This window comes from Schistocerca gregaria, chromosome X, assembly GCF_023897955.1.
Source record: "Schistocerca gregaria isolate iqSchGreg1 chromosome X, iqSchGreg1.2, whole genome shotgun sequence".
Taxonomy (NCBI): Eukaryota; Metazoa; Arthropoda; class Insecta; order Orthoptera; family Acrididae; genus Schistocerca; species Schistocerca gregaria.
The window spans coordinates 792,216,618-792,242,439 of NC_064931.1; the positions used below are offsets into that span (position 1 = coordinate 792,216,618).

General features: G+C 43.7%; 1 protein-coding gene and 1 non-coding gene across 2 annotated transcripts in view; both read left to right on the forward strand.

The window, feature by feature from the left end:
• LOC126298324 (uncharacterized) overlaps positions 1-25,822 on the forward strand; it is an 897,680-nt gene that overhangs the window by 825,494 nt on the left and 46,364 nt on the right. The gene's annotated exons all lie outside the window — the stretch shown is intronic.
• Positions 17,131-17,204, forward strand: Trnat-ugu (transfer RNA threonine (anticodon UGU)). The gene has a single exon. It is a non-coding gene; the product is annotated as a tRNA-Thr (tRNA).

The window sequence follows — 25,822 nt, forward strand, 5'->3', positions numbered from 1 at the left end:
GCTTCCTCCGTGTTTGCTTCAGCCACCCTCCTACTGATTGCAGCTTTTCAAACCCATCACATAGACGCAGCCAGTGTCAATACCATTCGTGTACGCCACAAACTGACTTTATTCCATGAAATATTGTATGGTGCGGACGCTGTCGTTGCCCTCCTTCAGGAGGTGCATGTTGTAACTCTTTGTGCTCCCCATGGCTTTATGTGACATGTCTCACGTGCTTTCATTAATGGTAGTTGGGCGTAGATCCTCTTACGTGATGGTATCCTCGCTGATGCAGTTGACTATCTCTCTGATGTCTAAGGCATGGCTCTCAAGTTTGGCACCATCAGGATCATCAACGTCTATGCGCCACTAGGCTCGGGTCGCTGCTGTGAACGTTTCTCTTTCTTCCCCGAGATAGTCACGCCTCTCTTCTTGAGTCGGCAGGATGCTTTCATCATGGGAAGCGACTTCAGCTCCACCCAGGCCCCAAGAGACCAACCACCTCGTCACTCTCCCTGCGCGGCATTAGCGAAAATTCTCCAGCACCTTAACCTTGTGGATTTTGGGAACATGTTCATGGCGATTGTCCAGGGATTACACATTTCACTTGCCATTCTTCCAGTCGCCTTGATAGTGTTTATATCTCCTGCGATATTGTCGGGGGGTGCAGGCTGCCGTAGTCTGGCCCATTACATTCTCTGACCATCACGCCTGTATCTGTGCCATCTGCCCTAAAGTATGAGACGTGGACGGGAGCTAAGGAAATTGAACACAATCCACGTTACTTTACTCAAATGCTGGCAGCTTATTGAGACCACGTGGATAGCCTGTCATCAACGTCGCGATACGTATCAGTTAGCCGTGTCATGGTGGGTCCTCTGCAGAAAACCTACCCTCTGCAAGACATTGATTGCTTACAGAAGGTTGGTCACGTCATTGTAGTGACAAACCTAGGATTTCTACTTCACCGTTCTCCAGGAATGTACTCAGATGCTGTATTCCCCAGAGTGTCATGCGATGGTGAATCGTGCCAAGGCAAAACTCAGTGCCCTCTCTCGACGTCACCTTGAAGGACCTGTGGTATGTAGACGTACAAAAGACAGGGTAGCGCAGGAGCGTCCGTCTATGTACCACATGATAGAGGAACAATGCTACCAACTGAGAGCTGTGAGTAACGTATTTACGACTGATGATGGCAGCGCTTAGATACCCATCGTAGATACCCAACAATATATAGGTTCTGCCCTGCATGTGCATTACGTTATGCTGTACTCTGCACAACGTTACCAACCTGCCAACATTACGGCAGTCTCCCGACTCTGTTGTGGCTAGGTTCCTGGGGATGCAACGAAGAATCTGCTTGCCGGCATTATGAAGGCTGAAGTCCATGATGCTATCCAGCAGGCTTAATGAACGAGTCGCCTGGCCCTGATGGCCTTCCACTAGAGTTTTATCAGATATCTCGTTCCCTACTAGCTCTGGTGTGGACAGAAATTGGTTAGGACTTTATGAAGCCTAACGTTCAGATCCCTGATTTTCTCCTCATTCATATCCACAAGCCTTGGGAGACATAATGGATATGTGATTATGGTCCTTTGACGTTGCTCAGTTGCTCGACAGTAACACGACGATCTTTACTTGGCTGTTGGCTGCACATCTTCAGCAGACGGCCTGATGAAACCTATCTGGACTGTACCAATACCATCCACACTGCCCTCCGTCGCTATCGAGACATGATCACTCTGGCTCACGGTCGTCGTATTTCTGGACTTTTGGCCACTGTTGACTTCAGTCAGGCATTCGATAGGATCGATCATGACTATCTGGAAAGCGTGCTCCGCAATATGGGATAACCGTGATTCTACCAGCGACGTAATGCATCTGCTTCACCGAGCTACTTTACGAGTGCTCTACAATGTCCATCTCACTCGTCCCATCTTGATCCGTCGTTTGGTGTGTCAAGGTAGCCAACTCTGAGCACTGTTGTATGCTTTCGCCACGGAACCATTGCTCTGCGGCCTCTGTCAACACATGCCTAAGATGTCTCTCGGTGGCCATGTCTTTTGCTGCACTGCTTATGTGGATGATCCCGTCCTTCGTCTTCGTAATTGTGCTCAGGTCAGGGAATCACTGGCATGGTTTACCGCCTACGACGAAGCTTCTGGTAGCTGCCTTAACGTCAACGAATCAAGCTCTACGGCTATAGGTGCCCGGTTTCCTGAGGACTGCGCTGATCCGTTGCATGTAGCTCCCAGTATCCTATGCTTATGACTTGATTTTTCGAGTGATCTGCAGCGGGCCATTGCCCTCTGCTTCTGGTACCTACCCTGATAATTTAGAGCCAGCCTCCTTGAACATTGTTTTCGAGCTCTCGATGTTCTGCAACGGACACGCTATGTAAATCTACATTTGGCGTCACATATATCTCACGTGGCATAGACACTCTCCCCACTCCATCACCAATGACACGCCGCATGCTAGCGGCATTGTGTCCATACGTTTTCCACGGCTTGCTGTTCAGGATTCAGTACAAGATCTTTACCCTCTCGTGGTTCAGAAGCGGTTTAGGTCTGTGTCATGTCCCTGACAGATCGATAGCTAATTTCGTCAGTTATCAGATGGTGTGGCGCCATTGCCCCACGAGCCTCACCAGCCTGTTACTGGATGCCCAACCACACTCTCTCTCAGCCACTATCCAGCTTTTGGACGTCCCGTTACCCATCTTTTACTTCCGAAAATTTTCCTTGAATGAACTATGCCTGCACAGGAATACTGCCAACGCGCCTGATTTCCACGAAGGCAACCTCTGGTCTTCGTGAGCAGTACAGGTCATTGAGTGTGGCTGAAGAAAAATATCTCCACGTCGAATGGTGTGCCGACTGGCAATCAGTGTCCGCTGCTCACCTTGCCACTGACGTCCAATCTGCTTGGTGCCTTATGGTCAATGGGAAGCAATTATACCGTTCACCCTTTCAGGGGATTCACCTTGCGGACACCCCACTCTGTGTCGCCTGTGATGTTCTGGTTACAGACGAGAATCGCCCAGTGTGCGGATCGGCAATAGGTGTCTGGTGTCTCGTTTACGGTGCAACAGATTCTGGCCTGATTATGCGTACGACTCCCCATCAGATACCTCTTCGTCTGCTGTTCCTTCCGGATTCAGGATACTTCCCACAAATGAAGGCGAACTCCTAGAGTGGATTTGTGGACACGCAGTTCACTACTTGTTTGCTGACAGCTAGAAACATGTCCTTGATTTTGGCACTTTCTTAATGAATGACATTATGCAGTTGTCCGCAGTTCCAAATACAGATAATTTTTCTCTAATTTTCATTGTAGTGTCTTTCTTAAACCACCTTGGAGTTGCGGTATTACTGTAATGACGAGTTGGTCTTACGGGAAAATCCCCACTTTATCACTGCCTCGGAGATGCTGTGTCCCACCGCTCGTGCGCCGACTATAACACCACGTTCAAACTCACTTAAATCTTGATAATCTATCATTGTAGCAGCAGTAACCAATCGAACAACAGCGCCACACACTTGTTGTCTTATATAGGCGTTGCCGACCGCAGCGCCGTATTCTGCCTGTTTACATATCTCCGTCTTTGAATACGCATGCCTATACCAGTTTCTTTGGCTCGAGACGCCAGTGATCTCTTCAGCGCAGATGCACACCAAGCTCGACCTCTTACGGGAATCGGTGAAATGCCGTGAGTAACGGCCAAAGGGCACTACATTAGTAGTATGTGGATAAGCTGAGAATTTGGGTGTGATGAGAAGTGTGTAGGGAAGTCCGTGCAGTTGCACTGACCACTGTGTCTGGATGGCTTAAAGCATCTGCCTAGTAAGCAGGAGACCCGAGTGCGAATCCCGATCTGACACAAATTTTCAACTTTTCTGATGGATTTCAATCAATGCCTACTCGCAGCTGATGTTTGTAATTCCTTTATGTCTTAATTTATAACGACTGCCGGATCAAACTGTTGTCTGATCTTTCGGACATATCCGAAGAAACAGACACCATATATACTGAAGTCGCTGCTATTTATTATGGTCCCCTGGGCATTACTAAAGGCGCCATATATTTCTTTATAAGCTGGGTAACCACCACAGAGAGCAATGCGTCTTTGCAATGTGCTCCCATGCTGTCCGTAAAGTTATTTGGTTGGTTGGTTGATTTGAGGGAGGGGATCAGACAACGAGATCATCGGTCCAATCGGATTAGGTACTCGAGGTAGGACCGTCCATTCCTCCACCAATGCGGTTAAAGACTATTGGGTGATCAATGGTGCAGGTGAGCGTGCTGCAATACGTCTAATACACTACTGGCCATTAATATTGCTACACCATGAAGATGAAGTGCTACAGACGCGAAATTTAACCTACAGGAAAAAGATGCTATGGTATGCAAATGTTTAGCTTTTCAGAGCATTTACACAAAGTTGGCGTCAGTTACACAAAGTTGGCGTCAGTGGCGACACCTACAACGTGCTGACATGACGAAAGTTTCCAACCGATTTCTCAAACACAAACAGCAGTTGACCGGCGTTGCCTGGTGAAACGTTGTTGTGATGCCTCGTGTAAGGCGGAGAAATGCGTAACATCACGTTTCCCACTTTGATAAAGGTCGGATTGTAGCCTATCGCGATTGCGGTTTATCGTATCGCGACATTGCTGCTCGCGTTGGTCGAGATACAGTGACTGTTAGCAGAATATGGAATCGGTGGGTTCAGGAGGGTAATACGGAACGCCGTGCTGGATCCCACCGGCCTCGTATCACTAGCAGTCGAGATGACAGGCATCTTATCCGCATGGCTGTAACGGATCGTGCAGCCACGTCTCGATCCCTGAGTCAACAGATGGGGACGCTTGCATGACGACAACCATCTGCACGAACAGTTCGACGACGTTTGCAGCAGCATGGACTATCAGCTCGGAGACCATGGCTACGGTTACCCTTGACGCTGCATCACAGACAGGGGCGCCTGCGATGGTGTACTCAACGACGAACCTGGGTGCACGAATGGCAAAACGTCATTTTTTCGGATGAATCCAGGTTCTGTTCACAGCATCATGATGGTTGCATCCGTGTTTGGCGACATCTTGGTGAACGCACATTGGAAGTGTCTATTCGTCATTGCCATACTGGCGTATCACCCGGCGTGATGGCATGGGGTGCCATTGGTTACACGTCTCGGTCACCTCTTGTTCGCATTGACGGAACTTTGAACAGTGGACGTTACATTTCAGGTGTGTTACGACCCGTAGCCCTACCCTTCATTCGATCCCTGTGAAACCCTGCATTTCAGCAGCATAATGCACGACCGCATGTTGTAGGTCCTGTACCAACCTTTCTGGATACAGAAAATGTTTGACTGCTGCCCTGGTCAGCACACTCTCCAGATCTCTCACCAACTGAAAACGTCTGGTCAATGGTGGCCGAGCAACTGGCTCGTCACAATACGCCAGTCACTACTCTTGATGAACTGTGCTATCGTGTCGAAGCTGCATGGGCAGCTATACCTGCACACGCCAACTGAGCCCAGGCGTATGAATGCCTTTATTACGGCCAGAGGTGGTTGTTCTAGGTACTGATTTCTCAGGATCTATGCACCCAAATTGCGTGAAAATGTAATCACATGTCAGTGCTAGTATAATATATTTGTCCAATGAATACCCTTTTATCATCTGCATTTCTTGTTGGTGTAGCAATTTTAATGGCCAGTAGTGTACGTCTCCCCAACTCATTCCATTCGTGCTCGAAGGGATTTAAATCTGTGGAACGCGTAGACCAGTCTATTGGTCGAGTATCCTCTCGTTCCAAGAGCTGCTCCACCTGCACTGTTCGATGCAATCGTGCATAGTCATCCACATAAAAGCAGTCAGGCCAAATGCACCACTAAAAAGGCGCACTTGGGGGAGGAGGCCAGTGAGCCCACGCAACATCATGCCTCCCTACACCATAATACCTGGGCCACCAAAACGATCGCGTTCGACAATGGTCCTGGGTGTATTACGTGTTCCTCTCGCCATACGAGGGTACGTAGAGAATCATTACTCAGACAGCATCTGCTCTCATACGAGAAGAACACGCGACACACGTTTCGTTCGTCTGTTTCCTACGTTCTTGACACCAACGCAAACGGTGATGCCGATGTGCGGGCGCCTGCGGGACACAACATCCTCTCGCCGGGCAAACAGACCACATCCATACTGTCGCCGTGACACTGAGGAGAGTGAGATAGCGTGCCTTGCATTACTGTTAAATGCTGTTGCAATCGTGGTCTTTGTTTGAAGTGGCCCCCTTCTTGTCTGTTACATAATGTAGACCTTGTCTGCTGCTGCATTTGACTGTGGTCGGCCAACTTCCCTCGTTCGGGTGGCCGTGACTGTGGCTCGGAAAGTTCCGCACACACGTAAAACAATGCCATGAGCAATACCAAACTCCTGGGCTGTACTCGTTACGCTTCATCCTTCTTCAATTGTCCCGGTTATACTTCCCCGTGTGAAGTCATTCATTTCTTGCCTCCAGGCCGTGTTATAATGAAGAACGCCGCCACGGTGCACCGTAACTGCTCGTTGGTTGACAGACACTGTCTTTTTCACATTCCTTCAACTGCCTCGTGTGCCCTGGTCAACAAGATTTGGCTCTAGAATCACACTGATCCCACCCCATGGAACGTCCAATTTTCTGTGCACGACTGTGACACCTCTGGCAACAGACACCCTCAGTTTCATAAATTTCCAACCAGTAGTTAATATGTTTTGTTGCTTTATCTATTTCTTCCTTAAGTTTTGAAGAAGAGAGTACTTAAACTTCTATACGCTATGTGCTAATGACAGCTAATTTGCGCGTAGTCCTTCTTTATTATTTTTTCGAAGATAGAGGCCCTTTGATAACACAACACTGTAGTTCGTTTTGTGCAATAGTGAAATTTTATTTTCAACAGACTGTCTGATCCACCGGTAGTTGCGTTAATTGGATAAACATCGATAAAACAGTGTCTATGTGTTAAAAGATGTTGAATGATTTCTTCAGCTCACGCTCATCCATGGGCGATGGCAGGGGGGGAGGGAGGCTATGGGGGCTGAAGCCCCCTCTCCCCCAATGGAGTATCATATTACACCGCACAAAATGACTTCAGAAATAATCGAATATATTACCCCAACAGATTGAATCTTTTTTTTTTTAATTATGTAGCAATATAGGTTTGCAATGTATCTCAAACACATTTTAACAAAAGAATAAGAGCGCCAAATAGCTTACTTTCTAAACCAATAAATATCATTCAACTTAAAATGGGCGTCTTATTATTAATTAATACAATTTTTTGCCCTGAACTCCAAAACAGTTCCCAAGAACTACTTTAAGCAAAACCAAATTTTACCAGTTTGTCGGTGAAGGACCTCAACTCTCCTTTTGTTAAGCGATATTTCATTCCCCCAAACCCCCTCCCCCCATTAGCCCCACCCCCTCCCCCTTCACCGACTTCTAGAATCGCCCTTGTGCCGATCTGGACTGTATCACCTTATCTGATCGCCTAAAATCAAATGGTACAAATGGCTCTGAGCACTATTGGACTAAACATCTGAGGTCATCAGTCCCCTAGACTTAGAACTACTTAAACCTAACTAACCTGAGGACATCACACACATCCATCCTCAAGGGAGGAATCGAACCTGCGACCGTAGCGGTCGAGCGGTTCCAGACTGAAGCGCCTAGAACCGCTCGGCCACACCGGCCGGCACTGATCGCTTAAAACGTACGGGACACATCGCAGCTAATCAGTGGTCTAATATGTTCCTAAGTAGCTAATCCATTTCTTATGTATACTCGTCTACTGCATCACCGTGAACGTTCAATGTCCTTATTGTGAGAGACTGTTACTCCTGACCTACTCTTAGCGCCAACTTAAGAACTAGAACGCTATCGATTGCCTGTCACGCGAGCTCTGCGCATGCCTGTCCAGTTGGTAACTTGACTCCCTCAGACGTCAGTTAACAGGCCTTACTTCAGATCAAGTGACGTGTGCGTTTTTCAAATGCTGCACCAACACGATTATGCAAGGAACATCAGCGAATTATTCCTTGCATTTCAAATATTATAAACGTCAAATTTGATAATAGTCCATTTATCGTCTAATACAATCATTCCCATTTGCTGAGGTATAAGTCATCTACTGAAAAAGATAGTAAAATGGTTGGGACACAGGACTCACATTTCGACGAGCAAGGTTCGAACACCCCACCCAACCACCCTGATTTAGATTTTTCGTTATTTTCTTAAATCACTTTAGGTGACATACAGGATGCTTCCTTTGAAAATATAGTGGCTGATTCCTTCAGCCGTACAGTATTCGTGAAAAATAACCTATCACTGTATCTGTAATAGTTTCACTGTCAATGAGACATGGAATTGAAAGTTTTCTTTCTTTTTCTTAAGTCAGCTGTTGAATCGCACTAGTTCAAAGTATGGCTGGTTCCTGTGTCGTCATTCATACGAGCAATGGTCCCCCCAGCACAATTACTTTCATGAAGTATCCGTTATTTTGTCACTATCCTACATGATCAATTACAATGTCTTTATTTAAAATCTTGCATCAGGCATGTTATTCAGTCTCTACAGTACTGACTATCTGAGTTTTATGGAACTACTACATCTTTTTTCACGTTTCCTCAGCGCAGTACATTCCGAGGGATATTTTCTTGAAATCATACTTCATTGTTTGAATTGTAGCGCGTTGTCTTACGTGAAACAGACTGTTACGAATTACCGTTCGCCCTTTCACATTCTTTTATTGCTGCAGCTTAGTATCAATATTCTGAGTTGTGCAACAATGGAAACTATCATCCAGAATCCAATGTCCCTGAAATTATGCTTTTCTTCCAAGAGAAGATGAGTATTTTTAAAAGCCGTGATGTAAACAACTAAAAATAGGAAATATTAGTTGCAAGGGAGGCTATGATCTATGAAATGATGTGTTGGAGATATCTGCTGTTTTGAACGCACCGTAAAGTCACATCACGCTCAAAATCTTTTTCTTGGTCGAAATGGAACACAGACGATATCTCTCGGAGAACTGTAACACTTTTTAGTATCAAAAAAGTAATACATGTCATCTAGATTCATCTTTTGGCTCGGTAAAAACTAACCTTGGCGCACACGAGATTGCGACATTTTAAAAAATGCGACAGTTATAATCTTCCATCTCAGAAGAATCTCTTCTCCGAAACATGCAAATGTGGTGACTAGAAAGTCCAAGCTGTTACGCAGCTTGTTCTTAACATAAAGAAGTGCAAAATGATGGAACTGAACAGAACATACTTTCCTCTGTGTTTCAGCACGCCATTCGGAACACACATTTCATAAACGACGGGTATAGAACTGTATACCGAAAAACATGATGATAAGGATCTGGCTATTGTAAAACCAGTAAATATTTATTATTCCGGTAAGATTGACGTCTCTCAAATGCCTCTTCGCCCATTATTTTATCTGGTGTCTGTTACACAGTTCTACATAAGGCATTTTTCTTTAGATACATATTATAGTCTTACAGGTAAAATTGATGGAAGAGAATGTTGGATTATTGTACCAAAGCTATGAATCTATTTAGAGCTTTAGTTACTGAAGATACGTTAGTGTTATTTATGCAGTATGACAGCCATATCTTATTCAATTTCTTAGTAGTTTTATATAAATTTACATGTGAGCATTAGGTTTATTTTATTCCAAGCTAAAGCATGCTGGAGCAATTGTAAAGATTTTGTAACACTTTTTGATGCTCAAAAGCAGGTGCGAAAGTCTAAACTATTATGTCCTCCCTTTAGTCTCCTAACTGTAGGCTGATAGCAAAATATCTCTGATCTACTCAATGGGATGTCATCCAAGGTGAATTTCATGTCGCAAGAATCTTGTTGTCACCGTTCATTTTTCTCATTAATTGCAAGAGAGGTTTTAGAATATACAGATGCATTAATGTAGTGCTTTATCCCCCCTCGGTCGGTATTCTTTTTTTAATCCACGATGACATGCTTACTGAATCATATTATACAGCGTCCAGGCACATTAATGTAATCATCTGTCAGTGCGGACCACTGGGAGAGCTGCAGGAAGAAGTCAGTGAGGTTTGGAAAGGCACCGACAGAGGTTTCTCGCTTGAGGATCCGTGGCACGTACAGACCGATCAAGGTGTTCCCACAGATTTTATATTGGGTTTAAATCCGGGGAGTGTGATGGTCAGGGAGTGCGGAAAACTCCTGGTGTTCTTCCAACTACCCACGTACACAACGAGCTGTGTGACACGTTGCATTGTCGTGCTGGTAGATGCCATCGTGCCGAAGAAAAACAAACTACATTTAGGGATGGACACGGTCTCCAAGGACAGATGCGTACTAGTGTTGATCCACTGTGCCTTCCACAATGCGGAGACCACCCTGTAAACTTCGGGAATAAATTCCCGAGATCAGAAAGCTCCCTACTCCGCCCTGGAACCTTCCGAGGATTGTTGCAGGGTGTTTGCTTTCAGACGTTTCAAGCCGATGGACCATAAAACGCGATTCACCTGAAAAGGCCAGTTGTTGACACTCAGAGCGGTAATGGAGTGCGAATTCCAGCCTTCTTCGCCGATGAAGGGCAGTCAGCATGGGTGCATGAAGCAGGCGCCTCCTGCGGATGCCAGTACTCACCAACGTTCATTGAACAGCCGTTGAAGAGACACTGTTGGTAGGCCCTTGGTTCATATGGGCGGTCAGTTGCTCAACAGTTGCACGTCTATTTGCCCGCACACATCTTCGCAGCAGTCATTCACCCCCATTATCTATGGCCCCGAGGTGAACTACAGGTGCCCTTCGACCGAAAGCCAATGGCCTTTTGGACGTCAGATAAATCACTCCGTTTCGGAATTACGACGTCGACTGAACTGTTATCGTGTTCTCCAGACGAGCTTTACGTATATCGTGTTCTCCAGACGAGCTTTACGTACCTCCCACTGCAGCCCGCCCGGTTGGCCGTGCGGTCTAACGCACAGCTTTCCGGAGGGGGGGGGGGGGGGGGGGGGGGGAAGGAGCGCCTGGTCCCCGGCACGAATCCGCCCGGCGGATTTGTGTCGACGTCCGGTGAACCGACCAGTCTTTGGATGGTTTTTAGGCGGTTTTCCATCTGCCTCGGCGAATGCGGGCTGGTTCCCCTTATTCCGCCTCAGTTACACTATGTCGGCGATTTCTGCGCAAACAAGTTCTCCACGTACGCGTACACCACCATTAATCTACCGCGCAAACATAGGGGTTACACTCGTTTTGTGTGAGACGTTCCCTGGGGGTCCACCGGGGGCCCAACCGCACAATAACCCTGGGTTCGGTGTGTGGCGGCGGAGGGGTGAAGTGGACTGCGGTAGTCGTCGTGGGGTTGTGGACCACCGCGGCTGCGGCGGGGACGGAGCCTCTCCATCGTTTCTAGGTCCCCGGTTAACATACAATACAATACAATACCCCCCACTGCAAGGGCTGCCACCTGCCCATTGTGAGTGGTTATTGCACGTTGACGTTTAACGTAGGCGATGGTCAGATTAATGTCACTGGACCTTGTATGTAGGCAATGTCATCAGATATTTCGATAAATTTTTTTTCCTAAGCTCTAGAGTTATTTACTATGGACTGAATCACTACTTTACACAGACTCGTTACTCTGTAAGCATCTGATCTGTTTCAGTACAGTACTGCACTCATGCACTCATCTACAGATAAATTAAAATTATCGCCACATTAAACTACTTTGTCTCATGCACCGCTATATCACTTAGCTTCTTGCCACCATAATTAGTATACAATTTATTCATAAACGTTACACATAGTTGTGAAATGATGTACTTCATTTGCAAGAGACATAATAGAAATACGATCCGAGCTTAACACAACGCCGACCGCCCCGTGCGTCTCAGCAAGGGCATCGTACCTTTCTTTCGCTAAATATTTGTTACCTTGCAGTGCAGCTGTTTTCGCGCTTAGAAAATCGTCTCTGCGTTATTAAAGATCGCCCCTAGACTCTATTGATCTTGGAAACACGAATCTCCTTTGCGTCATACACCGAGAGTCGTGTTCAGGACACACTTGTCTGCAAGAGACTCCTCAGATAGCGTGTCGAGACTAGCACCATACGCCACATCCAGCCGCGACATTCGTGCATCATACGCAGCATATCTTCTAATGGGACAACTATTCGTCCGAAATTCGGCCACTCCATTTAGTATAGCCTCGATCGCAACTATATCACCGGCTAAGCCCCGAAATGTGGTAGAGGCAACGATTAGTATTTACATTCACGCGAAAAAAGTGTTGTTCACATTCAAATCATCAGCTAGAAAACGAAACATGTATCAGAAGTTCCTCCGTAAAATATCGATATCTTTTATTTATTTACAACATCCCCGCCATCCCTCCCGTCTCTCACTATAGTGTAGCTTGTGGAAATTGTAATACGCAAGTCTTACCATAATTATGGCTACAATCGAGTTCATCAGCTATATTTCTCTCTGTGTAGCAATTTATGTACATATGCAGAATAAAACCAACATGCATAACACACACACACTGAGGTAAGAAAAGTCATCGATATCTCCTAAGATTATGTCGGACCACCAATTGCCCGGCGTAGTGCAGAAAATTGAAGTGGCATGAACTCAACAAGTCGTTGGAAGTCTGCTGCAGAAATATTGAGTCATCTACATCTACATCTACTTGATTACTCTACAATTCACAATAAAGTGCCTGGCAGACGGTTCAATGAACCACCTTCATGCTGTCTCTCAACCGTTCCGCTCTCGAACGGCACGCGGGAAAAAGGAGCACTTAAATTTTTCTGTGCAAGCCCTGATTTGTCTTATTTTATCGTGATGATCATTCCTGCCTATGTAGGTGGGTGCCAACAGAATGTTTTCGCAATCGGAGGAGAAAACTGGTGATTGAAATTTCATGAGAAGATCCCTTCACAACGAAAAACGCCTTTGTTTTAATGATTGCCACTCCAATTCACGTATCATGCCTGTGACACTATCTCCCCTATTTCGCGATAGTACAAAACGAGCTGCCCTTCTTTGTACTTTTTCGATGTCATCCATCTGTCCCACCTGATGCGGATCCCACACCCGACAGCAATGCTCCAGAATAGGGAGGACAAGTGTAGTGTAAACAGTCTCCTTAGTAGACCTGTTGCACCTTCTAAGTGTTCTGCCAATGAATCGCAATCTTTGGTTTACTCTACCCACAATATTATCGATGTGATCGTTCCAGTTTAGGTTATTTGTAATTGTAATCCCTAAGTATTTAGTTGAATTTACAGCCTTCAGATTTGTGTGACTTATCACGTAATCTAAATTTAGCTGATTTCTTTCAGTACTCATGAAAATAACTTCATACATTTCTTTATTCAGGGTCAATTGCCACTTTTCGCACCATACAGATATCTTATCTACATCATTTGCAAGTCGTTTTGATCATCTGATGACTTTACAAGACGGTAAATGACAGCATCATCTGCAAACAACCTAAGGCGGCTACTCAAATTGTCTCCTATGTCGTTAATATATATCAGGAACAATAGAGGGCCTATAACAGTTCCTTGGGGAACGCCGGATATTACTTCTGTTTTACTAGATGACTTTCCGTTTATTACTACGAACTGTGACCTTCCTGACAGGAAAACCACGAATACAATCGCACAACCGAGGCGATACATCGTAGGCACGCAGTTTGGTTAGAAGACGCTTGTGAGGAACGGTGTCGAAATCCGTCTGGAAATCAAAATATATGGAATCAATTTGACATCTCCTGTCGATAGCACTTATTACTTCATGAGTATAAAGAGCTAGTTGTGTTCCACAAGAACGATATTCTCTGAATTTGTACTGAGTATATGTCAATAAATCGTTTTCTTCGAGGTACTCCATAATGTTCGAATACAGTATATGTTCTAAACCCCTACTGCAAATCGAAGTTAGTGATATAGGCCTATAATTCAGCGGATTACTCCTACTTCCCATTTTAGTTATTGGTGTGATTTGAGCAGTTTTCCAGTCTTTAGGTACGGATTTTTCTGTGAACGAGTTGTTGTATACAATTGCTAAATATGGAGCTATTTTATCAGCATACTCTGAGAGGAACCTGACTGGTATACAATTTGGACCGGAGGCCTTGCCTTTATTAAGTGATCGCAGCCATGCTGCATCTATAGCAGTCCACAAATGCGGAAGTGTTACCTGCGCAGGATTCTGTGCACGAACTGACTCCTCGATTACCCCCCGTGTCCGGAGATAAGGGTGGCCAAACCATTTGCTCGAATTGTCCAGAATGATCTTCAAACCAGTCGCGAATATGTGGCTCGGTGACTTGGCGTATTGTCATCCATAAAAATTCCATCGTTGCTTGGGAAAATGAAGTCCATGAATGGCTGAAAATGGCCTCCAAGTAACCGAGGATCCAGTCCATTCCATGTAAACACAGCCCACGCCATTATGGAGCTACCATCAGCTTCCACTATGCTTTGTAGGCAATTTGCTCCACACTCGAACCCTAGAATCAACCTTTACCAACTGAAATCGGGACTCATATGACCATGCCACATTTACCAGTTGTCTAGTGTCCAATCGATATGGCCACGAGCCCAGGAGAAGTGTTACAAGCGATGTTGTGTTTTAGCAAAGGCTCTCGCTTTGGTCTTCTGCTGCTACAGCCCATTAACATAAAATTTCACAGCACTATCCTAACGGACAGATTCGTCATACGTCCCCCACTGATTTGTGCGTTCATTTCACGCAATGTCGCTTGCCTGTCATCACTGATGACGCTACGCAAACGCTGCTACTTTCTGGCATTAAGTGGAGGCCGTCGGCCCCGGCTTGTCCATAGTGAGTGGTGATGCCCGAAATTTGGTAGTTTCGGGATGCTCTTGACAATGCGTATCCCTGAATACTAAATTCCCTACAGATTTACGAAATAGAATGTCCCGTGCGTTCAGCTCCAATTACCATTCCGCTTCCAAAGTCTGTTTATTCCTATCGTGTGATCATAGTCACATCGGAAACCTCTTCACATCAATCACCTGAGTACAAATGTCAGCTCCGCCAATGCACTGCCCTTTTATGCCTTGTGCACACTATACTACTGCCATCTGTGTATGTAGGTACCATTATCCCATCACTTTGTCACGTCATTGTATGTTTATTTAATAACATTGTTTATCAACATCCACATATATATCATTGAACGGTGATCTGGATTTCCATTCAAAATGTATTTAGTAGGGAAAATATATTAAGTCAGCACGAGCTCGAATTTTAGAGAGGCAACGAGGACAGTCAGGATTTAACGACCTGTCGGTGATAAAGTCATTAAAGACGAAGTATAAGCTCTGGCTGTAGAAGAATGGAGAAAGAATACGGTAGTAGCCTTTATTAAGAACGTGCTCCGGTATTCACCTAAGTAATTTACAGAAACCGCAGATACGCTAAACCTCCAAGTGTTACTTTAGATATATATCAACGCGATCTACATCTACATCTACATCCATACTCCGCAAGCCACCTGACGGTGTGTGGCGGAGGGTACCCTGAGTACCTCTATCGGTTCTCCCTTCTATTCCAGTCTCGTATTGTACGTGGAAAGAAGGATTGTCGGTATGCTTCTGTGTGGGCTCTAATCTCTCTGATTGTATCCTCATGGTCTCTTCGCGAGATATACGTAGGAGGGAGTAATATACTGCTTGACTCTTCGGTGAAGGTATGTTCTCGGAGCTTTAACAAAAGCCCGTACCGAGCTACTGAGCGTCTCTCCTGCAGAGTCTTACACTGGAGTTTATCTATCATCTCCGTAACGCTTTCGCGATTACTAAATGATCCTGTAACGAAGCGCGCTGCTCTCCGTTGGATCTTCTCTATCTCTTCTATCAACCCTATCTGGTACGGATCCCACACTGCTGAGCAGTATTCAAGCAGTGGGCGAACAAGCGTACTGTAAGCTACTTCCTTTGTTTTCGGATTGCATTTCCTTAGGATTCTACCAATGAATCTCAGTCTGGCATCTGCTTTACCGACGATCAACTTTATATGATCATTCCATTTTAAATCACTCCTAATGCGTACTCCCAGATAATTTATGGAATTAACTGCTTCCAGTTGCTGACCTGCTATTTGGTAGCTAAATGATAAGGGACCTATCTTTCTATGTATTCGCATCACATTACACTTGTCTACATTGAGATTCGATTGCCATTCCGTGCACCATGCGTCAATTCGGTGCAGATCCTCCTGCATTTCAGTACAAACTGTGATAACTAGTGTTATTCACGTAATTCTTATTTCGAGTTCATAGTTATAAATACATAGCCTCGTGTAGAACACCGGATAGGTTTTCAACCATTAATTAGAATGTATTTCCTAGAGTCTTTATCACTGCGATCGGCGAATTTTAAGATCAAGCACAGTAATTATTAAAGAGTCAGGGTATACATATTTGCTTCGAAGTATTTCAGAGGCATACTCCTACATTTGTTACCTGTAGATTCGATTGACACACGCGTTATCGGAAATGTTCCTAGAACTAAAATGAGTAGTGGAGGGAAGAAAACATATTTTTCGCAAAACACTGTTGGAAAGCTTTAGAGAACAAACATTTGCAACAGCTAGTAGAACGACTCTACTACCACCAACATACATCCTGCTCAAGGACTGCCAAAACTCTTACTGAAGCGTTTTTCCTTCGCTTCATTTGCGAGTGGAACAAGCAACGGAATGAGTATCAAAGATACAACATTTACTAAGATGGTATCTGTTATATCCGAAAGAACAGATACCATCGGTGACCAAGCAGCTCGTTAGAATGAAATTACAATGAAATGAACACCCTTAGCTGCTTACAGACGTTGACATACGTGAACGGGGCCAGATGAAAATGTGTGCCCCGACCGGGACATGTCCGAAAGAACAGATACCATCTTAGTATATATATATATATATATATATATATATATATATATATATATATATATATATATATATGGGGCACTACGAATGTAGTGCGGGACAATACGTTGAGAATGTGGCTTTCGCGGGAGGCGTGCCAGAGATAAATCCCTGCAGTCGCGCTATCCTATGTGTCCTCGGTGGCTCAGATGGATAGAGCGTCTGCCATGTAAGCAGGAGATCCCGGGTTCGAGTCCCGGTTGGGGCATACACTTCCATCTGTCCCGTTGACGTATGTCAACATCTGTAAGCAGCTAAGGGTGTTCATTTCATTGTAATGATACAACATACCCTCCACCTTGCACCATATGATGGACTGTGGAGTATAGATGTAGATGTAGATCTACTTGCAAGAATCTCTTTCTTTCTGAGAGTCCTATAGAGAAATAGTAATTATTTTCTCGTGATTAGATATGCTGGGATCACATACACATCCCGCAGACATTTCCTACACGCTACAAAGAGCTTCTACCATGTGCAAGTTCTGAATGTCGCATAGTAATAAAAATAAAGGAACGCAAATAAGTGACCCCGGGGGGGGGGGGGGGTAAGAGTGACAGCTCTTACAAAGGACACGGTTGGTAACGTGAGACTGCAAAGCACTTACCCCTGAATCCCAGATTTTACACATCTAACCACAAATAACTCTCTTCACATATGTCATAACACATTTTTCCTTTTGCGTAAATAACATCAAAGATGAGGGCCTTGGCTCCTACTAGACTCCGGCGGAATGCAAGGCAGCTCGATAGCAGCAGGCACTCCGTGCCGGGCATAATGAGGCCGCGGTTCTGCCTTCAAACATGTCGTTAGGAACAACGAATAGAAAGCAAGTTTCGTCTCCAAGTCTCTTTCAATTGCTGTGCGAAGAGTGCGAGGAAGCTGTGAAGATGCTCTTAATACCTTTCTTTATGGTTTTTAGTTGGTCTAACACAGTAAAAATTAGATAAAAATTTACTTGACGCCTTCCTGATATACATTCTCCACTCCTTCCAAATTACAATGTACCGGTAAGTGTAACCAAATGCGGCTTGAATTAGCATCGACAGAAATTAAGAGATTGATACCAAATAAATTAACAAACGACGGAGCTGATTCCCTTTGGTACACAAAACGTGTCAGAACACTGTTGCACCAACAACGAAAAAAGCATGTCAAATTTAAAGGAATGCAAAATCTGCAGGATTTGTGATCTTTTGCAGAAGCTTGAAATTTAAGGCAGACTTCACTGCGAGATGCTTACAATAGTTTCCACACCGAAACTTTGTCTCGGAACCTGGCAGGAAATACAAAGAGATCCTAGGCGTATGTAAAGTATGTTAACTGCAAGACACACTCAATTCCTTCTCTGCGAGACAGCAATGAAAATACTTTCGACGACAATGCTGGTAAAACATTGTTACTAAACACAGCCTTCGGAAATTACTTCACAAAATAAGACGAAGTAAATATTCCAGAGTTCGAATCAAGAACAGGTGCCAACATAAGTAACTTAGAATTAGAATAGCCGGAATGGTGAAGGAGCCTAAATCACTTAATAAAAGCAAGTATTCCGGTCGAGGCTGTACACCAATTAGATTCCTTTCAGAGTATGATGATACAATAGCTCCATATGTAAAATCTTATACAACCGCTCGCTGGACGAAAGATCCGTACTCTAAGACTGGAAAGCCGCATGGGTCACACCAATATTCAAGGAAGGCAGTAGGAGTATCCATTAAATTACAGGTCCATATCACTAACGTCGGTATATAGCAGAACTCTGAAACATATATTGTCTTAGAACATTAATAATAGATCGATCTATTGACACACAGTCAAAAGTTTTAGAAAACACCGTTCTCGTGAAATACAAGTAGTTCTTAACTCACACGAAGTGTTCAGTGCTATTGGCAATAGATTTCAAATTGATTCCGTATTTCTAGATTTCCATAAGGCTTCTGACACTGTACCTCACAAGCGGCTTGTAATCAAATTTCGTGCTTATGGAATACCGTCTCAGTTATGTGACTGGATTCGTGATTTCCTGTCAGAGAAGTCGCAGTTCGTAGCAGCTGACGGAAGGTCATCGAGTAAAACGGAAGTGATTTCTGGCTTTCCCCATGGTAGTGTTATAGGCCCTCTGCTGTTCGTCATCTATATAAAAGACTTGGGAGACCGTCTTAGGTTGTTTGCAGATGATGCTGTCGGTTATCGCGTGGCAAAGTCATCAGAAGGTCATAACAAATTGCAAAAAGATTTAGAAAAGTTATCTGCGTGGGGTGAAAATGGAAGATGACCCTAACTAATGAAAAGTGTGAGGTCATTGACGTGAGTGCTAAAAGGAATCCGTTAAACTTCGATTAAATGATAAATCAGTCATTTCTAAAGGCCGTAAATTCAAATAAATATCTAGGAGTTACAATTTTGAACAAGTTAAATTGGAAAGAGCACATAGATAATGTTGTCGGGAAGGTGATCCAAAGACTGCGTTTTACTGGCAGAACACTTCGAAGATGCCGCAAATCTGCTAAAGAGACTGCCTACACTACGCGTATCCTTCGTCTTTTGGAGTGATGCTGGGCTATGTGGGATCCTTACCATCTAGATTTATCGGAGTACATTGAGGAAGTTCGAAGAGGAGCAGAACGTTTTGTATTATCGTGAAATAGAGGAGAGAGTGTCACTGACATGATACAGGATTTGGGGTGAACATCATTTAAACAAAGGTATTTACCGTTGTGGTGGAATTTCCTCACGAAATTTGAATCACAAATTTTCTCTTCCGAATGCGAAAACATTTTGTTGACGCGAACCTACAAGGGAGAAACGATCATCATAATAAAATAATGGAAATCAGAGCTTTCTTCCTGTCGACATCGAGGTCATCAGGGACAGAGGACAAGCTCGGAAAGTTTCGAGGATGGGGAAGGATCTCAGCCGTGTCTTTTCAAAAGAATCCTCCGGGAGTTTGTCTGGAGCGGTTTAGGGAAATCACGGAGAACCTAAATTTGAATGGCTGGAAGCGAATTTGAACCCTCGTCTTCCCGAAGGCGATTCAGTGTGCTAACCACAGCGTTACCTCACTGAGTCACAACCTTATTCTGATAGCCTGACTCCTGTAAGTGTGCTTCTACAAAGACAGGACATTCAACTACACACATTTGCGTATTCATGCAGAAGGAACTCGAATTATTCAAACGTTCTGGATATATCAGGGTAATTTGTGTGATGTATTACACTATGCATACAGTAGTGGTTCATCTTGTGTCGCTCAGAAAACTGCTCTGTATTCATATGAAGGAAACTGGTGGTGCGGTAAGCAGTCGAACATAAAACAAGGAACAAAATATTAAAATGTGTGTGAATTCCTAAGGGACCAAACTGCTGAGGACATCGGTCCCTAGACTTACACACTATTTAAACTAACATTAACTTATGCTAAGAAGGACACACACACACACACACACACACACACACACACACACACACACACATACACTCCCATGCCCGCGGGAGGACTCGAACCTCCGAAGGGAGCGGCCGCGGAATCCGTGACATGACGCCTCAAACCGCGCGGCCCCACCGCGCGGTAAAAGAAGGAACAGATCGAGTTTTAGTACATAGCGTTGTTTTTAAGTGTAATCTGTCCTTTTGTTCCTTTAGTCGGCATTGGGCACAGTTACTTCTGTTACTCTTTTCTGCTTATAGTTCCATGGACAATGAACTCATTAGGGTCGGATCAGAGTTTCCTGTGTACAGCAGAACAACACCATAAAATACACAAATGGCATGTGTTATATTAGTTCTCATTTTTATACAAATCGGTATTCGGCCTAAGGGGCTTTCATCCAGCATCAGTTTTCGCAGCGGCTCATAAACAGTTAAGCTAAAAACCGAGCTGTAACAAAATAAATATTTTCTTATTGAAATAATTTGCTCATTAATTACGCAGATATTAACACTTTAACTTGCAATAACATTGAAATAGCATCTGTAACTATTACATTTATGTAAAACAATGCCTAACCTCCATAAGGGATCTACGAAACAGCACCTGGAACTACTACGTTTATGTAAAAAAATGTCTAACCTACGAAGGGATCTACACATTGGTACATTGCCTGGCGAATGGTGAGATGTTCGCAGTTGCTGACGTAAGTAGCCGAAATTTTGTTTCTTGTCTTCCACAGTGCTATCCTGTCAGCTTCCATGTTAGTCCTGGCGTTTTCGTCATTTTGCAGGTTTTATTAAACTACAGACCAAAACTTACTTACAACGCTTTACCCTTAATATTGTACCTAATTCTTCTTAGTTTACGTTTGCAATGACAAGGGTATTTGCAATGTGAAGTGTGTTATCTGTGCCGGCCGTTGTGGCAGAACTGTTCTAGATGCTTCAGTCTGGAACCGCGCTGCTGCTACGGTCGCAGGTTCGAATCCTGCCCCGGGCAGAGATGTGTGTGATGTCCTTAGGTTAGTTAGGTTTAAGTAGTTCTAAGTCTAGGGGACTGATGACTCAGATGTTAAGTCCCTTTGTGCTCGGAGCCATTTGAACCATTTTTCGTCCGCTCGCGTAAAGCGGGAAATCCGCTTTCGAGTCCCAGTCCGACACAAATTTTCATTATAGTCATTCCCTCACACAGCTGATGATTGCTCGCATTCACAACTGCGGATGTATTTCATAGATATCTGCATCAACAAGGAATTTTTTTAAGCAAACCACATCGGCCGAAGAACTCAAGCGTCTATAAATTGTCAACCAATACTTCATGGAAATACGTAATTTTAACAACATTCAATTAGTTTGCGAGTATAGTAAAGTTATGAATGCGATCGTAGTAGTGATACACGTAAACAAACTCCGATGGCAGACTTCCAGAATAATATTGTGTGTTTTGATAAGCATATGATATTACAGAAAACGGTACCTCTGAAGATCGCTGAGCGTTGGAACTAGCGTTTGTCCAGTGCCAGAAAAAAGTCAGGAAAGAATATGCGCCTCATTTTCAAGGAAGTCATTAGAGACGTAACACCAACGCAGTTTTGTTGAAGGCCATCTCCAAAGATGTTACAGGCTTATGCTTTCGAGTTAGAAAACTTCGAAATAATTTGAAAAAAACCTTATTCCAGCATCTGTAACTATAAATTTCTTCTTTTCAGGCTGTCTGTGTTTCACTCCACTAGCAAGAACAATATATATATATATATATATATATATATATATATATATATATATATATATATATATATATATTGAGACGAGAAGCAATACACTCTCTGGCACGAACCTAACTGTCATCTATGGGGCAATGTTTCTATATTTTGTCAAATTATACAGACGTTAGGTATAAATCACTAATCTGTTGGCTAATCGAACATACTGTATAACAAATTGAGAAATGGATCTTCTGAACACAAACACACATCGAGTTTTAGTGCGATACCGGTACTGCGTTTCTCTGGAATGAAGATATTTTCTCACAGACCGTACGATAAGATTATCCTGCAACCGTGGAGCGAAGGCGAACAATGCCAAGGTTCAGTGCACTCTTAATACGAACATCGGAAACGTTCATGACATCCACGTGGCAAAATCACTAGCACCGTTTTCCTCGTCAATAACAAGCAAAATATTACAAAATCGTTGGGGCTTTTGTGCTACTTGTTGACATATTGCATCTAGGCTTCTGTCTCTGGGTCTTCTGTCGATGTTTGTGTGACGACTTTTCTGACATTTCGCCTGCGTGAGTGGCTGGTCGAATCTCAGAAAAATCATCAAACAAACGTCGGTTGAAGAATTCGAGATAGGAGCTAACAGGTAATACGTCAAGCAACATATAGTTCTCAACTTTGAATCCTCATAGCGGCAGAAGAGCTTTTCAACTTCAACCTCTTCTACTACTTTCCAAAACAAACTGTGCATTAATACACAACTGTACGCTGCTTCAGTTAATTAATTACCGGCTTGAAAGTGGAGTATCTCCAAAGCCTAGTGTCGTTGGAATGCCATCGCGTTGCGATCTAGCTGAAGTAAGAAGCCATTTATCTGCGGTACCCAAGGGGCGGTGTCATTTAATCGATAATTATAATGGATCTGCCGCCACCGTGTACTCCGCAACAACGCTCTTTATGCTGCAACTTTCGTGGCTGGGCGGGCTGCTGAAAATTATTTCTCACTTGCTGCACGACCGCTGTACAGTTTGCTGTTCCACAGGCGTAGTTCAGCTATCCGCTACAAAACACATGTGTCAATATAATGACGTTTACTATAAACTGAATCACAATATTAAATTGTAAGGTAAATGAAACGTATGATGTTAGTTATGCCCTGAAAATTATTTCTCACTTGCTGCACGACCGCTGTACAGTTTGCTGTTCCACAGGCGTAGTTCAGCTATCCGCTACAAAACACATGTGTCAATATAATGACGTTTACTATAAACTGAATCACAATATTAAATTGTAAGGTAAATGAAACGTATGATGTTAGTTATGCCCTACGCTGGTAACAGCTGCTAGGGCATAATATGGTGCTGTTTCATTTCCTTGTGCATATTACTGGGAGAACTATGTTTAAATGGGGTTAAATTCAGTGTACCACTGTAAATAGTACCCTCTCCATGAAATATCGTAAGAATTTAATCGAATAAAACAATGTCCATTGTCATACACATACTAAAGGTTAGGAGAATTTCAGCGTCTAGAAGTCTACATGTGTCTGTATTGAACATAATTACACGGAAAAGTACATGAGAATGTATCAGCTTCGAGGGTTACAGAGCTTTACATGCTCTCTGACTCTGAGGACACAGTATGATGCTACAATCAGAATGTTATTTCCGCAGCAAGGAACGAAAAAGGGCCTGGATTTGTTTCTGGAAAATTTTCGTACGTGAGATTTGTTTGCGAGTTCGTAAGGATCGAGTGCCGACACAACAGAGTTACCAACCAGCCAGTACCATGACACAGCCAATGTAACATTAGCGTGAAGGCAAGGAAAGCAATGTCACTCGATATTTTTCGAAAAAGGCTGACATATTTCTTGCCAAATGTGAGCATACAATGCTCTGATACAATATGACACTTGCGGCTGCTAGAAAGAGTGGCAGTAGCTACGGTTCTCTGCTCTCCCTGTACTGGTAACTGCTCAGATTACCCTCAGTACACAACAGACAAGATTATTTGTTGTGAAATCAAACTCGCTCTGTTCGTGCTGGATACAGCTCCGCACTGTTGCCTAATGAACAAAATATGAGAGTGCGGAATATCACAGCAGCTTTGCGACAGGACTGAAGGGCTCGTTTTAAATAACACACAGCACGTCATTCTTAACGGACGTAAAAGAAAATTTGGGCGTATCCCAGTGGCGTGGAATAGGACCATTACGTTTCACAACATATATGAATGACCTAATGGTCTATATACGTTATTGTACATATGAAGCGTTTCCAAATTGTGAGTTGCCGCTCCCAGATGCGTCGCATCTATACAGTAGTATAGATAGTGGTTTCATGAAAATAATATTGTCGTTTATTTGCTTCATGAGTAAAGGACCGACATGTGCTCTAGTAATAATATTTAGCGGGACGACAAGTAAAACTCATTTATTTTTATTTAATAGAAGTCAGTCAGAAGGTTTATTTTGTCGAATGTAGATCGTTTTTAGTAGTTGCTTGCCTGCCTGCCGGCCGCGGTGGCCATGCGGTTCTAGGCGCTGCAGCCCGGAACCGTGGGACTGCTATGGTCGCAGGTTCGAATCCTGCCTCGGGCATGGATGTGTGTGATGTACTTAGGTTAGTTAGGTTGAAGTAGTTGTAAGTTCTAGGGGACTGATCACCTAAGATGTTAAGTCCCATAGTGCTCAGAGCCATTTGAACCATTTTTTTGTTGCTTGCCTTGTATGATTCGTGTTCCTCTGTCAGCATGGACACATTTTTGAAGGTAAATACTAAATGTGATGTTTCAAAAGACATGAATAGACGAAGATGTAGGAAGTATGACGACAGCTACTTGACTTCCAATTTTTCAAGTACTAATGTTGGAAATGAAGAACGACCACAGTTTGCCATTTGTTTGTAAGTCCTATCCGCTGCAAATCATGCTCCCTAATAAAATGAAATGACATTTGAAGTCAAATCACTCAGATCTGGTAAAGAAAAGAAATAACAGAACAAAAAAATACTTTCGCTATGCAAACTTCGATTCCTACGAAGGCTCTTCTTCTGTCATCTTACGAAGTTGCCTACCGTGTACCAAAGAGCAAGAAACCTTACACCACAACGGAAGACCTTATTTTACTAGATGCTCTGGACATGGTATTCGTTATTGGTACGTGAGTCATCTACCAAGCACCTGGTAAGTTTTCAGTTTTCTTCTTCGATCAATCAAGCTACAGTCAACCGCAATAATGTGCATCTGATTCGAAATTCTTTGAAATAGGACACCTTTTTATGGCAGGAACCAACACTAATTTGGAAAATTGTGTATACAGGTGGTGGTCGCAGTATGGCCGGCTATTACGCTGGATTGCAAGCTCTGATCGCTAAAGCTTTTCATGCTATTTGGACATGCTGTTCTATTCGCCGAAAACAAGTGACCGAACGTAAAAAGTCGGCCACTTAAGTCGAGATGTTTTCAACAAATTGGCGTTGATATGGTGGCTGAGCACATATCCCCAATTTTTTGCAGTAAATCTAACTGACATTCCGGTTGGAAAGTCTTGAAAAGAGTGAATGAACTCAGGAATTATCTTCACTCTTATATCTTTCAAGCGACATATTTGAGGTCGTAGAAGTTAGAAGAAAGTGACATTGATTTGAAGCTGGCGTATCTTTGGGACATTAAC